Here is a 13,498-nt window from a genome sequence, read left to right on the forward strand (position 1 = left end):
TGAAAATTTCAGTCATAGCTAAAACCAAATTCTACCATTTTTTTGCTTGACACAAAAAACTGGCCGTTTTTGCTATTAAATCTATTTTATTTGTTACAGGAACATGTCAGAATTATGAAATAGACTTTTAACAGAAAAAATATTGGGAATCTACATCTGTAACAGTCATATTTTGAAGGGTACTACAAAATCATAGTGTACAGATTTGCATGCATTTTTGTTAAATTTGTCTTCTTATAAGTTATCTGGTGAGCTTGTTTTTGAATACAACCTGGCTTGTTAGATATCATTAGAGAGATAATTTACTAATCTTTAGAATGACATGTTGTAACATGCAGTATCTTCTATAATTTTCATTGCATATAACCAAAACTTACCCTTACCCCAAAGTTTTCATTAAAATTTCAGTCATAGCTGAAATCAAATTCTACCATTTTCTTTACCTAGACATATAAATTCCGGCATTTATTTGTATGAAATCTATTTCATTCGGTAACGGATCATGTCAAAAATATAAAATAGACTTTTAAGAGAAAAAAATTGGAATTCTATAGTTGTAACAGTCAGATTTTGAAGGGTACAGCAAAATCTCAGTATTCCAAATTTGCGTGCATTTTTGTTGAATCTATCGTCTTTTAAGTCATCTGCTGAGCTTGTTTTTGAATATAACCTGGCTTGTTAGGTATCATAAGTAAGATTATTTACTAGTCTTTAAAAAGACATATGTAACATGCAATATCTTGTACAGATTTTTATCAAATATGACCAAAACTTACCCCATACCCCAAACTTTACATCGAAACTACTGTCATAGCTAATGTCAAATTCAAGCATTTTTTTACGCAAACATAAAAATTAGGCAATTTTTTGTATGAAATCTGTTTTATTTTGTGCTTGGCCATATCAGAAATATGAAATGAACTTTTAACAGAAAAAATATTGGGATTCTATAGCTGTAACAGCTATATTTTGAAGGGTACAGCAAAATATCAGTATTCCTGATTTGCATGCGTTTTTGTTAAATCTGTCATCTTATAAGTCGTCTAATGAGCTTGTTATTGATTATAACCAGGTTTGTTTAGTATCATTGAAAAGATAATTGAATAGTCTTTACAATGACATATTGTAACAGGCAATATCTTGTATAGTTTTCATGGAATATGACCAAAACGTACCCCATACCCCAAGGTTTATATTGAAAGTACTGTCATAGATAACATGATCAAATTCTGTGAAGTTTTAGCTAGACATGATAAAAATAGCTCTGTTTCGGTATTAAATCTGTCGTATATGGTACTGGGTCATGTCAGAAGTATGAAATAGACTTTTAACAGAAAAAATATTTGGACTGTATAGTTGTGACAGCCATATTTTGAAGGGAAATGCAAAATCGCAGTACCGCAAACTGGCACCTTTTTTGTTAAATTCTTCTTCTTGTAAGTCATCTACTGAACTTATTTTGTGACACAACCTGGCTTGTGAGGTATCATTAGTAGGAAAATTTATTCTTCTTTAAGATGACATATTGTATTATACAATGTCATTCATAGTTTTCCTGGAATATGGTCAAACTTTACCCCATACCCAAAAAGTTCAAATCGCAAATTACAGCTTATCTTAAATTCTACCATTTTTTGCTGCACATAATTTATTTGTTACAAAAGTATGTCACAGTATAAAACTAACTTTTAACGGGAAGATGATACAATTTAGTAGCCATTTGGATCATTTTTGGAGGGGGAACCCATATATTGCAAATGTATGTGTTTCGGCAAATTTGCCCTGATACCTGGGTACCCTCCAAATATGATCCAAAAGGCTACAAAATCATATTATATTCCTGTTAAAAGTTAATTTCATATTTTAACATACTTTTTTTAACAAAAACACATATTTCATAGATTGCATACAAGCATTGCCTTTGGTATTTAAAGTTAATAAATTGTAAAAATGGTAGAGTTTCAGATTTGCAGTAATTTGCTGTGTAAACCTTGGGGTATGGGGTAAGCTTTGGTCCTATTTCATGAAACCTAAACAAGACATTGCATATTACAATATGTCATTTTAAAGACTAGTAAATTACCTTTCTATTGATACCTAACAAGCCAGGTTATGTCAAAAATCAAGCTCAGCAGATGACTTTTAAGAAGACAGATTTAACAAAAAAGCAAGCGAGTTGGCAATACTGTGATTTTGCGAGACCCTTCAAAATATGACTGTTACAGCTGTAGAGTCCCAATATATTTTCTGTTAAAAGTCTATTTCATATTTCTGACATTCCCCCATACCAAATAAAAAGATTTCATATAAAGCATTGCCTTATTTGTTATGTCTAGCTAGAAAATTGGTAGAATTTGACGATAGCTACGAAAGTAATTTTCGATATAAACTTTGTGGTATGGGGTAAGTTTTCGTCATATGCCATGAAAACTATATAAGATATGGCATATAACAATATGTCATTTTAAAAAGTAGTAAATTAGCTTTTCAATGGTACCAAATAAACATGGTTATGTGATAAAATAAGCGCAGCAGATGACCTACAATGGGACAAAGTTAACAAAACACATATGAGTTTGCACTGCTGTGATTATGCAGTACTCCACAGAATATGCCTGTTACAGCCATAGAATCCCAATATTCTTTCTGTTTAAAGTCATTTTCATATTTCTTACATGTTTCTGTACCAAATAAAATAGATTTAATAGCAAAAACGGCCAGATTTTATATGTCTAGGTAAAAAAATGGTAGAATTTGGTTTTAGCTATGACTGAAATTTTCAATGTAAACTTTGGGGTATGGGGTAAGTTTTGGTTATATATCATGAAAAGTATAGAAGATATTGCATGTTACAATATGTCATATTAAAGATTAGTAAATTATCTTTCTAATAATATCTAACAAGCCAGGTTATATTCAAAAACAAGCTCACCAGATGACTTTTAAGAAGACAAATTTAACAAAATGCATGCAAATCTGCAACACTATTATTTTGCGGTACCCTTCAAAATATGACTGTTACAGATGTAGATTCCCAATATTTTTTCTGTTAAAAGTCTATTTCATAATTCTGACATGTTCCTGTAACAAATAAAATAGATTTAATAGCAAAAACGGCCAGATTTTTTGTGTCAAGCAAAAAATGGTAGAATTTGGTTTTAGCTATGACTGAAATTTTTAATGTAAACTTTGGGTATGGGGTAAGTTTTGGTTATATATCATGAAAAATATAGAAGATAATGCATGTTACAATATGTGGTTCTAAGGATTAGTAAATTATCTCTTTAATGATACCTAACAAACCAGGTTGTATTCAAAAACAAGCTCAGCAGATAACTTATAAGAAGACAAATTTAACAAAAATGCATGCAAATCTGCAACACTATTATTTTGCAGTACCCTTCAAAATATGACTGTTACAGATGTAGATTCCCAATATTTTTTCTGTTAAAAGTCTATTTCATAATTCTGACATGTCCCTCTATCAAATAAAACAGATTTCAGACAAAGCATTGCATTTTTTCTTATGCCTAGCTAAAAAATTGGTAGAATTTGAGATTTTCTGTAATTTGTAATGTTAAATTTGGGGTAAGGGTAAGTTTTTGTTATATTTGACAAAAACTGTCGAAGATATTGCATAATGCAATATGTCATCTTAAAGAAGAATAAATTCCCTTTCTAATGATACCAAACAATTGAGGTTATGTTAAAAAATGAGCTCAGCACATGACTTACAAGAAGACAGATTTGACGAAAATGCATTTGGCTTGGAAAATCGTGATTTTGCGGTACCCTTCAAAACATGACCATAACAGCTATTGCGTCCCTATATTTTTTCTGTTAAAATTCCATTTCGTATTCTAGGGATCCCAAGGGTTCTGAAAAATACAGGTTTGTTATCCTGTGGCGGGGGTGCACGTAGACCCCCTCTAGCCCACGGACTAATGCTTATTTTGCTCTTTTATTGTGAACATCCTGACGCTAACTGATCAACTCCCAATTAAAGGTATACAGTCACCTGTAATCTCAATATGCCCATATATAGTCAAAGGGGCATTCCTTGGTATTCAAAATGTCTATGTGAGGGCGCTGTTTTCAAAAAAGCGGCCACTCGCTTAAAATCTGGTATTGGTTAGATTTTCTGTTTCCATGGTAACTGTGGCAAAATTGGAACGGTGACAGTATACCTTTAAATTGTTGTACTACTGAATAACGAAAAGGACGCACTACGTCATGTGATGCCGGTACAAGCAAACCCTAGTGCACAAATGCACACATGTCTATGCGCGTTTGTGTACGTGTTGTTTGTACCGTGGTCCATTCGAATTCCGGGTTTAGTCTATTAAGTTTTATGTAGTAGGCTGGTCACAAGCAACAGAGCTCTCGTGACATTGAAATAGAAGAATGGCAATACAAGCATTGCATGTATATTTATTTGCAATGTGCGGAATGGGAAAGCAGCTTCGTTGAAGACAGTCACGAGTCTCAGACACGAAGGTTATTACCTGTAATTAACACATGAAGTTTTATATTGAAAACTTAGTAGCGACAAACAGAACACTGGATTCTGAACTCCCTATAACCGATGTCTCTAAACAATAGCCTCTGATCCGTCAAACAGGAACATAGTGGAAAAAGAACGATAGAAATCTTGCTTCAAAGATTGTGGCTTAAATGTGCTCTGATTAGTCCGTAAGTAATTACGGGAAATAAGCCGATACGTGATTGGTCCGGTCAGGGACTTTGCATCAAGTTTAACAGCTGTAAACAATGTACATGGCATGCGGCAAATATATAGTGTCACTCATCTTCGCTTGCGAAGGTCGTCTTTTTTAAAGCGCTACCACACGACTGTAGGTGACCAGTAAATAGCCAATCAGATGATCGGTTACTACGATTGTAGTAGTATGAGGAAATTTCCCACTTTTTCTTGGTGTTACATTAACAAGTATTCGTGGTCGCTGTTTACATTTCATGCTAAATTCTTCTCGCACATTTTCAACGCCATTACGTAAATTCTTGACACTGTCTAACAGCTTAGCTAAAGTATTTCCTTTTGCGAAGCATGGCTTGCAAATGTACTTAGATCCCACATGCTCTTCAGTTCTCCACAAAATTCGCTTAAAACGCCAAGTACGTCCCTTATAAACGTTGATGTGAAGATCGTTCGTCGATCTCTAGGGCCTAGGTCACAGTCGCATACTCTACACTTAGGCGTGCGCTCTGGTTGGTCCGCCTGATTTTCCAATCCCATCCAACTCTCTTAACGCAATATGGTGTCGGTATCCCGCATGGCGTGGTTAGTGGAGGACTCCTGTCTGGCTAACCCGCCGTGCGAGCGGTTGATGAGTGTCATCGGTCAAGAGATACTGCGACATAACATGCAGATGCAGTCCGTCCGACGGAAATTATGTCTTGACTCATTCGCTTATAATTAGTTAAGGATGAAACATAACCACAAAGACGATCCTTTGACATTGTGGTATACATGACACACTGATGCATCGCATTGCGACCCTGCTGGGGAAAATAATAATAATCTGTAATTGTTTTGTTTTGCTTTTGGGGATATGGCCGAGCGGTTTTGTCTGTGGCTTCTCCGGTAGGTGATCGGGTACCGTACGTTGGGAGTTCGAAGCCGATTTAAACCACCGCATTAGACCATTAACCGATATTATTGTAAACAATTGCAGCTCGGTGTTGCACATTGTCCTCTAGATATCTGAAAACCAGTTTAGCGATGTATTCATTGCTTTGAACCTGTCTCTCTATAAGGGTTGGGATTTAGCCAAGTGGTTTTGATTGACAAGGCTGTCTTCGTTAGGTGACTATGTGTGCCCTAGATCGTAAGTCCGAATCCGAATGAGAATTTACTGCAGTTAATGGTAAGATGTTAAATTGTGACGAAAGGTGATGACTATATTACCTGAAATGTAAATGGTATAGATATTGCAACTCGTTGGCGGGAAAGTGTGGGTCTGTTTTATTCAATGACAAAGACTTGCTTCAATTTCTAGGTAACATTGCCACCCCATATTTCGCAGAATTACGGATGAAGGCGGCAAGGTCACTGTCTCATTGACATGCAAATTTCATTCCTTTTTGCCGCTGGCCTCCGCCAAGCAGTTTTTCGCCTGTACAATTAAGACCTATACTTAGTCTATTAAAATCACCGGGGGATGGGGGGGGCAATATGGCTGTGGCAAACCAATGGACAAAGCAATTATTTTCATGGTTTATGGGTTTTATTTGAATGGAGTTTAATACATTGTCAAGTGTTAACTGAAAAAAAAGTTTATTATGGTTCGAAGATTTTCAACGATGACTGTGTCGATTATTTGATCCCTCTTTTAGCTCAGAAAGTGTCCTACCTGTTTTAAGATTCGTTCAGCCCTCATTCTAAAGAGGTCCCATGATTCATTTCGCACGACGCGTTCTCCTGATCGTTCTTGATCACCCTCAACGCGAGTCAACCGTAGTGAATTTTGCGATATTAAGAAGACGGTTCATTTTTAAGAGAGAGAAAGCTGGGTACGAAACAATCCTGATATCAACGATGTCTCTCGTGGGACCCTTCATCGGAGTCGTCTTTGCGGCAGTGACAATTATTTTGTGCATCACGAGTACAGCGTCAGACTACTGGGTGGTGGACAGCTCGCAGTTCGGCGGGAAATCGTACTACGGTTTGTGGCGGGCCTGTGCGAGTGTATCTGGAATTAATCTGCGCAACGCTCCCAGAAGCTAATCTCAAAGGTATTATAGATTTAGTCAATACATAAATGGCGACAGCCAATTTATAATTGATGGGTAGTGGAAGTTAAACGAACCAAAAGGTTACTTTCGCTTTATTATGATACAGTCTACTTATGAGACAGAACGATCACGACACTGAGGAATCGGAGGAATAAAATTATCCTCCCAGTCTGGGGCGGATTTGCAGTTGCAACCCAAATGCGATTGTTTTCACGCCCAACACTGAAAATAGCGAGTCTATGCAGATGCAGGAGAAATATTTCCTTGTCAATATAAATTCTAGTTTTCCATTAAGGTGATATGATTCAGCTACTTATAGGCATCGCGTCGCGACGACAGGAAGTGACGAAGACTGAAAACGTGCTTGAATTTCTAGGTAACATTGCTACCCCACATTTCGCAGAATTACCGAACGCGAGGTGTTATTCACATGCAAATTTCATTCGGTTTTACCTCCGATCTTCTCCAGGCAGTTAGTGTGAAATCTATAGTTAGTTAGTTAGTTAGTTAGTTAGTTAGTTAAGTTTATTATAGTGACATGAGCTATCAATGGTTCAAAAAGAATACAATTCAGCATAAGGTTAACATCTCCCAGCCCAATGGGGCTATATGTCACTTTAAAGATAATTCAAAATATAGGTCACGAGGGCATTTTAAGCAGAAATCAATGCGCATTCAAACATTCACATATAAACGATCTCTTCTCCTTGAAAATGCGTGTTCAATAAACTTTGATATTCCCCTAACATTTCTAGACGTCAAAAATTTACATTTCTCAGTATCTGATGTCAAAGTTTGATAATCAGTATTTGAATTGAAATACATTTCCCTCAAATCGTCATATAGATTATAATGGAAAAGAAAGTGCGCCTCATTTTCTATAGCATTTTGATTACAAAAAATACAGATTCTATATATGTCATTTACTTAGGCCTGTACTCAGTCTAATATTAAATTACGGGGGGGGGCGGTGTGGCAATATAGCGGGAGGAATATGACATTGAAAGGCAATGAACAATACAAGATCGTTTATCAAGCTGTGGGTTTATATTTGACCAGACTTTAGTACATCAAATTGTAAAGTGTCAACTGTAAATACTTTAATTGATGACTCGAGAAAATTTAACTTTAAGTTAGAAAGACCGTATCAATTACTTGGTCCCTCTATTACGGCAGAGTGTGCTATACCTGTATCAAGATTGGCTCAGCTCTCAATCTATATTGGTCCTACGATTCCTTCACAAGACGCGTTCTCCTTATCTTACAATCAATAGCCCTGCGTACCGTACCTATCTATGCCTACCCAACAGAATAATTCAATCGCTCACAGACTGCAAAAAATTGTGTTTTCGTGACGTCCCAAACCGTTAGTTTACCCGGAGCAATAAAACGGTCAAGGGTCCAGTGGCCGGCCATTAGCAAGATATGACCGACCACTGGACCGACCGTATATCGCTGGTAAACTAACGGTTTGGGATGTCACGAGACCATTTTTTCAGTCTGTGAGCGATTCGGTTATTCGGGTAGGCATAGAGCGGAATCGAGTTGATTTCGGCCGAAAATAGTTTTAAAAAAAAAATCGTGCGCAGTCTAAATGAGAGTCAGCAGGGCTGTGGTGGGAGGCCGTATAATGCCGGGAATGCACAGCACGGTACGCAGGGCTATACAGTCACTAGAAACTTGAACGCGAGTAAACTTTTGTGAATTTTGTGCTAGTCAAAGAACAGTTTATTATTAAGAGACGGTGAAAGTTAGCTACGAAACCATTGTGATATCAACAAAACTCTCGTAGGACCTTTCATCAGCGTCGACTTTGCGACAGGAACAAGTATCTCGTGCATCACGAGTACAACAAGCGACAGACTAATCTGGTGGAGAACTCGCAGTTCGGCGGGAAATCGTCCTACAGTGGGTCTGTGGGAGTGTATCTGGAATTAGTTTAAGGGTGTCATTATTAGCATTTGTTTAAAGCGGCCTGAGGCTTACATCGAAGGCAAGACATCATAGCTTTGATGAAATTCAAACCAGCCAATAAATGAATGGTGACAGCTATTTTATAATTTCTGAAAGTCGGACATTTTACGAACGAAAAACAACTTTTACTTTCTTCTTGTGCCAGCTGCTCGCGAGGCAGAACGATCAAGACAGTTGTCTTTCGAATCTGGTGTGAATTTAAGCTGTTTCGAAGTTTTTTCAGGCCCAACACTGAAATAGCAAGTCTGTACAGATGCAGGAGTTATACTTCCTACTAAAGTCATTATACAATCTAGTTTTGCATTGAGGTATAGTTCGCGCCTCGAAAATGACTCCCTTAAAACTTCTTAGCAGAACTTTACTCAGACAAACTTAAAACCATTCTTCTTCAAAAATAAACGATAAAAATCAGGGGACACCGTGCAAATTTTCTTACAAGAGGAATAAATTTCCCAATAATAAAGGGTATTTGACATAAAAATGCCTGATGGTTATTTGAAAATGATTTACAGCCCACACCACGTTTGAATATGCTTCGAAAAAGCTACCACGCTATATCTCATAAATAGGTATTTATTGATAAAGTGAAAGTCTTTAAGGTGTGCCGTTCCAGGAACCCTTTGCTAAGCGAAAGTGCAGTCAACACTGACATTAAAGCATTTGAAAAAATGTAGTCCGGTTGAAGTTGTATCTTTAAGATAGCGTAGTTGCTTTTTTGATTTGTGAAGAGCTTTCTAGTAAGGCCAACGCCAAAATTTGGATGTCAAGAAACATTATATTTCCTATTGAATTTTTCTGGTGTCGATCATTTCAGAGCAACTCTTCTGTCGTCGCAGAGGAAATGTTACTTTTGTGAATGACGATGAAAATTGTATTACCAGTTGCGTGTTGAGATGTCGATTCCATATAAATGACCGCTCATTCCTTTTCACTTTCACTTTAGTTTAGCTGAGTCATCATGGTCAAAATTTGGTAAGAGGAAAGTCTAATAGTTCTACCGTTACACCAGTCTCGCTGTTGACTAATAGACGCATACTCAAACAACTTTATGTTACTTGGTTTCTTTTTAATCGCACATCAACGATACAAACTTAACATTAATGTACTATAATTTTCATACATGACTTTTTTGACATAGCCACCGACTTGGACCAAGTCTAGTTTACGTAGTACGTGAACTCGCACATTTTATTTTGGTGAGCTTTAGTGTGCAAATTATTTTGGCGGCATTTTACATTTTTTACATCCTGCCGTTCAGATTTCAAAGGGTAGGTCCAGGTCCGCCCCTGCCTGGCGCAAGGTGGTGACAAGACGACAATTTTTCCCAGTGTTGACGTTGTATTCAATCTCCATTTTCTGAATGACCTGTCGACTGCGTTGGGCATTAACTGGGCCGACCTAAACCGTTCACATACAAAATGTAGGCCTCGTTTTAAATTAGTGTCGGCTCTTAACCCACTCTTCAGATTTTTGGCCAGCAAAGAGCCAAGCACAGTGCATTCATATTGTTTCTGTTAATTTTTAAGGTAGAACGCACCTCGGGACAGACATTCGGACTCTCAAACTTTTACAATTCTCTTCTGATATACCACATGTGGGGGTTCATTGTAAGCTCTTGGTCAAAGAAAACTTTTCACCGGCTTAGATTTTCGAAATTCGAAAATTTTTATTTTTTCTCCATAGAGTTAACACAGGGATGGCGGCCATTTTGAATTTCTAATATCGGGAAATCTTGGTTAATTTGTTTCTCTAGTATCAAAATTTGCACGGTGACCCCTATTTTTATTCTTGATTTTAAAAGAGAATGATTGAAAGATTCCTTGAGGAAAGTTAGAGCAAAAGTTTAAGTATTTCACTTTCGAGGTGCATACTACCTTAAGGTAGTTTGAACCTCGAAAATGACGGACTTAAAACTTTTACTCGAACTTTCCTCAAGCAAACGTTGAACCATTGTATTTCAAAAATCGGGGTCACAGAGCAGATTTCCGCACAAGAGAAAAATTACGAAAATTTACCGATATTGAAAGTCACATTGCTATGCATAAAGGAAGGTTGTTAATGTACTGGACGGGTTCCTTTGATTGTATACGCAACAAGTTGACCACTCACGGCCGTCCATACATAACCGAATTTCGGAATAATCCTATATATCACGCATTGCCTTTTCTGTTGGCAAACTATACTTTGTTCTCCTCCTCCCAAAGTCATGAACAATTTAACACTTGTCAGTGTTATCAGCACAGTACGCATGTGTGCAATACCTAATGTTGAAAACCGAATACTTGATTAGTCGAACTTACTATTGCTTCTTCAAAAAACATTAAAACAATGCATTGTATTGGCAAGGCTAATGTTTTTTTTTTCAACACAATTTGTAATTAGGGAAAATATGAACTTGAAGATCATGTCGTTGGTTTCTAAACCCAAACTAGTCATTGTTTTGATAAATGTGTTCGTAAGTGTTCGTAATCTCAATCTGAGTTCAAATCCAGTCTCAATATCTTACTGTTTCCCTCACGCAGACTACATGAAGGCTGCCCGTGGTCTTATGGTGACGGCCATTGTTGTCGCTGGCATTTCATGGATACTCGCTCTACTGGCACTGATTGAAATGCGTACTGGCGTGCGCCATCTCGCCTTCTTCAGGGATATAAAAAGGTTCTTTTGGATTATCAATTGTGTGATCTTCTCTGCTACAGGTATGATATGTGACTACCATTTTTTTCAAGTTTATGGCATTTGTTTGTTTTTTGCAACGTTTTCATCCCATGGATGTAACTAATTGACTCTGTTATATGTGCATAATAATAATTGTCAGGGTAATAGATTGATAATGGAATATATTTTACACACAATGTGCCTCTCTGATATCACTTTCAAAGGTAAAAAGAAAGAAAAAAAAATCATAATATTTCCGACTAAAAACATGCATCATCTTGAAGAGCTTATTTTATATAACCACCTTCTATCGCATTAGAATACAAATTGCATATTCAAATAGTGGGAAAATTGCAAGTAAAGCAAAGTCAAATTTAAATGCAAGGTAAATCTTGGTTTCTCTTCAGATAGTCACATAACATATACAGTGAAGCGAGAATCACAACTAGTGCATGTCATTATTAATTAACTTTTTAAAGCAATGTAAATGCGTTGGGACAAAAAAGACGCATTTCTTATATTAACATAATTTTGGAGAGAGAGAGAGAGAGAGAGAGAGAGAGAGAGAGAGAGAGAGAGAGAGAGAGAGAGACGACAGACAGGCCGATAGACAGACAGACAGACAGACGGACAATTCATTTACAATCTGAACGTTCTTATAGAGTTGCTTGTGTTCATCGGTCAGACTGTATATGGGTTAGAAAAGAATGATGTCTTCAGTAAACTACAGGGTAAACAAAGTGTTTATTATTCGTGGATATTGCATTATTCTCGGCTGGATTTCCATTGCTGGAGTCTGTTAATGTCTACTAGTATCTTTTATTTAGGATTTTTGGTGATGGCAGCAACGACTTGGTATGGTGTTGGCACAGGAAATTTGTACAAGGACGACCCAGATACCAACTATTCCTTCGGGTATTCCATCATCCTTGGTTGGGTTTGCTGCCCTTTGATGATCATTGCTGGTATCGCGATCGCGCTCGGGTTCCGTCAGATTCCCGAAGACCTATACAGTCGTACCTAAGGGTGTGCACGCAATCAAGGTGTACTCTGCATGTAAACATTCAACATTAAGGAAAAACCGATCCTTTTAGGCTATAGATGATTTAGGAATTTAGCTGTCAACTTTAACACAAAGGTGGCGATGCACTTAACCAACACAACTTTTTCAAAAATGACATGATAACCCCCTTGTACCATACTTTAAAAAGCATAGAATCTGAAGATCTAACGTTTATATCCATAGTTTACTCGATGTATTAAGGGGTACATATTTGAGATAGAAAAACCCCAACGTCGGTATTACTGGAAAAAATCGACGTAAAAATCTTGACACTATTCAATGAAGTTTAACATATCATTCGAAACTAGAGTATTTGTAGAAAAAATTGACAACTTTGTTTTGCGTTATCTATTTTTATTCTTAAATGACAGGAGTTAAAATAACTGATGCTCAAAAAAGTGATTAAAATCACCACCAAAAATGAACGACTCTTATTCAAAATATAAGATCTTTGTTGCCAAACGAAATGGTTTGTTTTGTAATATAATTCAGAAATATGACCCGGTGAGAATGGAGGAAATTTAATTTTTTGCAATGTTAAAAACAAGAGGAAAATAGAAGCCAGGATATCAGGTGATTTGCATACATTTGCATAACTTTACATTTCTTTCGTACCCAAAGTACGAATGCTTATCACGCTAAAAGGTTAACACCAAGCCAATATTCTAATCTTTGGTTAACAAAGTAATGAGCATTGGGTGAGTCTTTGCAAAAAAGGTGATTTTGAGCAAAATACGAAGTGTTATCTGCAACGCCACCTTATGAGGAGGGTGTCGTCAGAACTGCGCTCGAAGGTCGACAACGAACCAATACGATTAATGCAAACCATGCGTACTGTACATGTACTTTGGCGATTGATGAAAGTCTAAAACATGTTTGTCATAATGTACATGGTAAAATTTAAATGTCGCATCTATGTTGAAATGATGCATCTATATACCATGCATGAAATACATTGTTTGTAAACAAAATAGTCGCGCAGGCGCAGTTTTGAAGACCTCCCTTTAAGTGATGCTCTATGTACAATCACAGTCCCTCTATCCACAGCGA

General features: G+C 36.8%; 1 long non-coding RNA gene across 1 annotated transcript; it reads left to right on the top strand.

The window, feature by feature from the left end:
• The first annotated feature begins 6,433 nt into the window (after positions 1 to 6,433).
• LOC139125856 (uncharacterized) lies at positions 6,434 to 13,082 on the top strand. The gene is made up of 3 exons (XR_011550382.1): positions 6,434 to 6,753; positions 11,250 to 11,426; positions 12,213 to 13,082. It is a non-coding gene; the product is annotated as an uncharacterized lncRNA (long non-coding RNA).
• The last annotated feature ends 416 nt before the right edge of the window (positions 13,083 to 13,498 follow it).

The sequence above is a fragment of the Ptychodera flava genome (genome assembly GCF_041260155.1).
Source record: "Ptychodera flava strain L36383 chromosome 3 unlocalized genomic scaffold, AS_Pfla_20210202 Scaffold_26__1_contigs__length_13983176_pilon, whole genome shotgun sequence".
NCBI lineage: Eukaryota > Metazoa > Hemichordata > Enteropneusta > Ptychoderidae > Ptychodera > Ptychodera flava.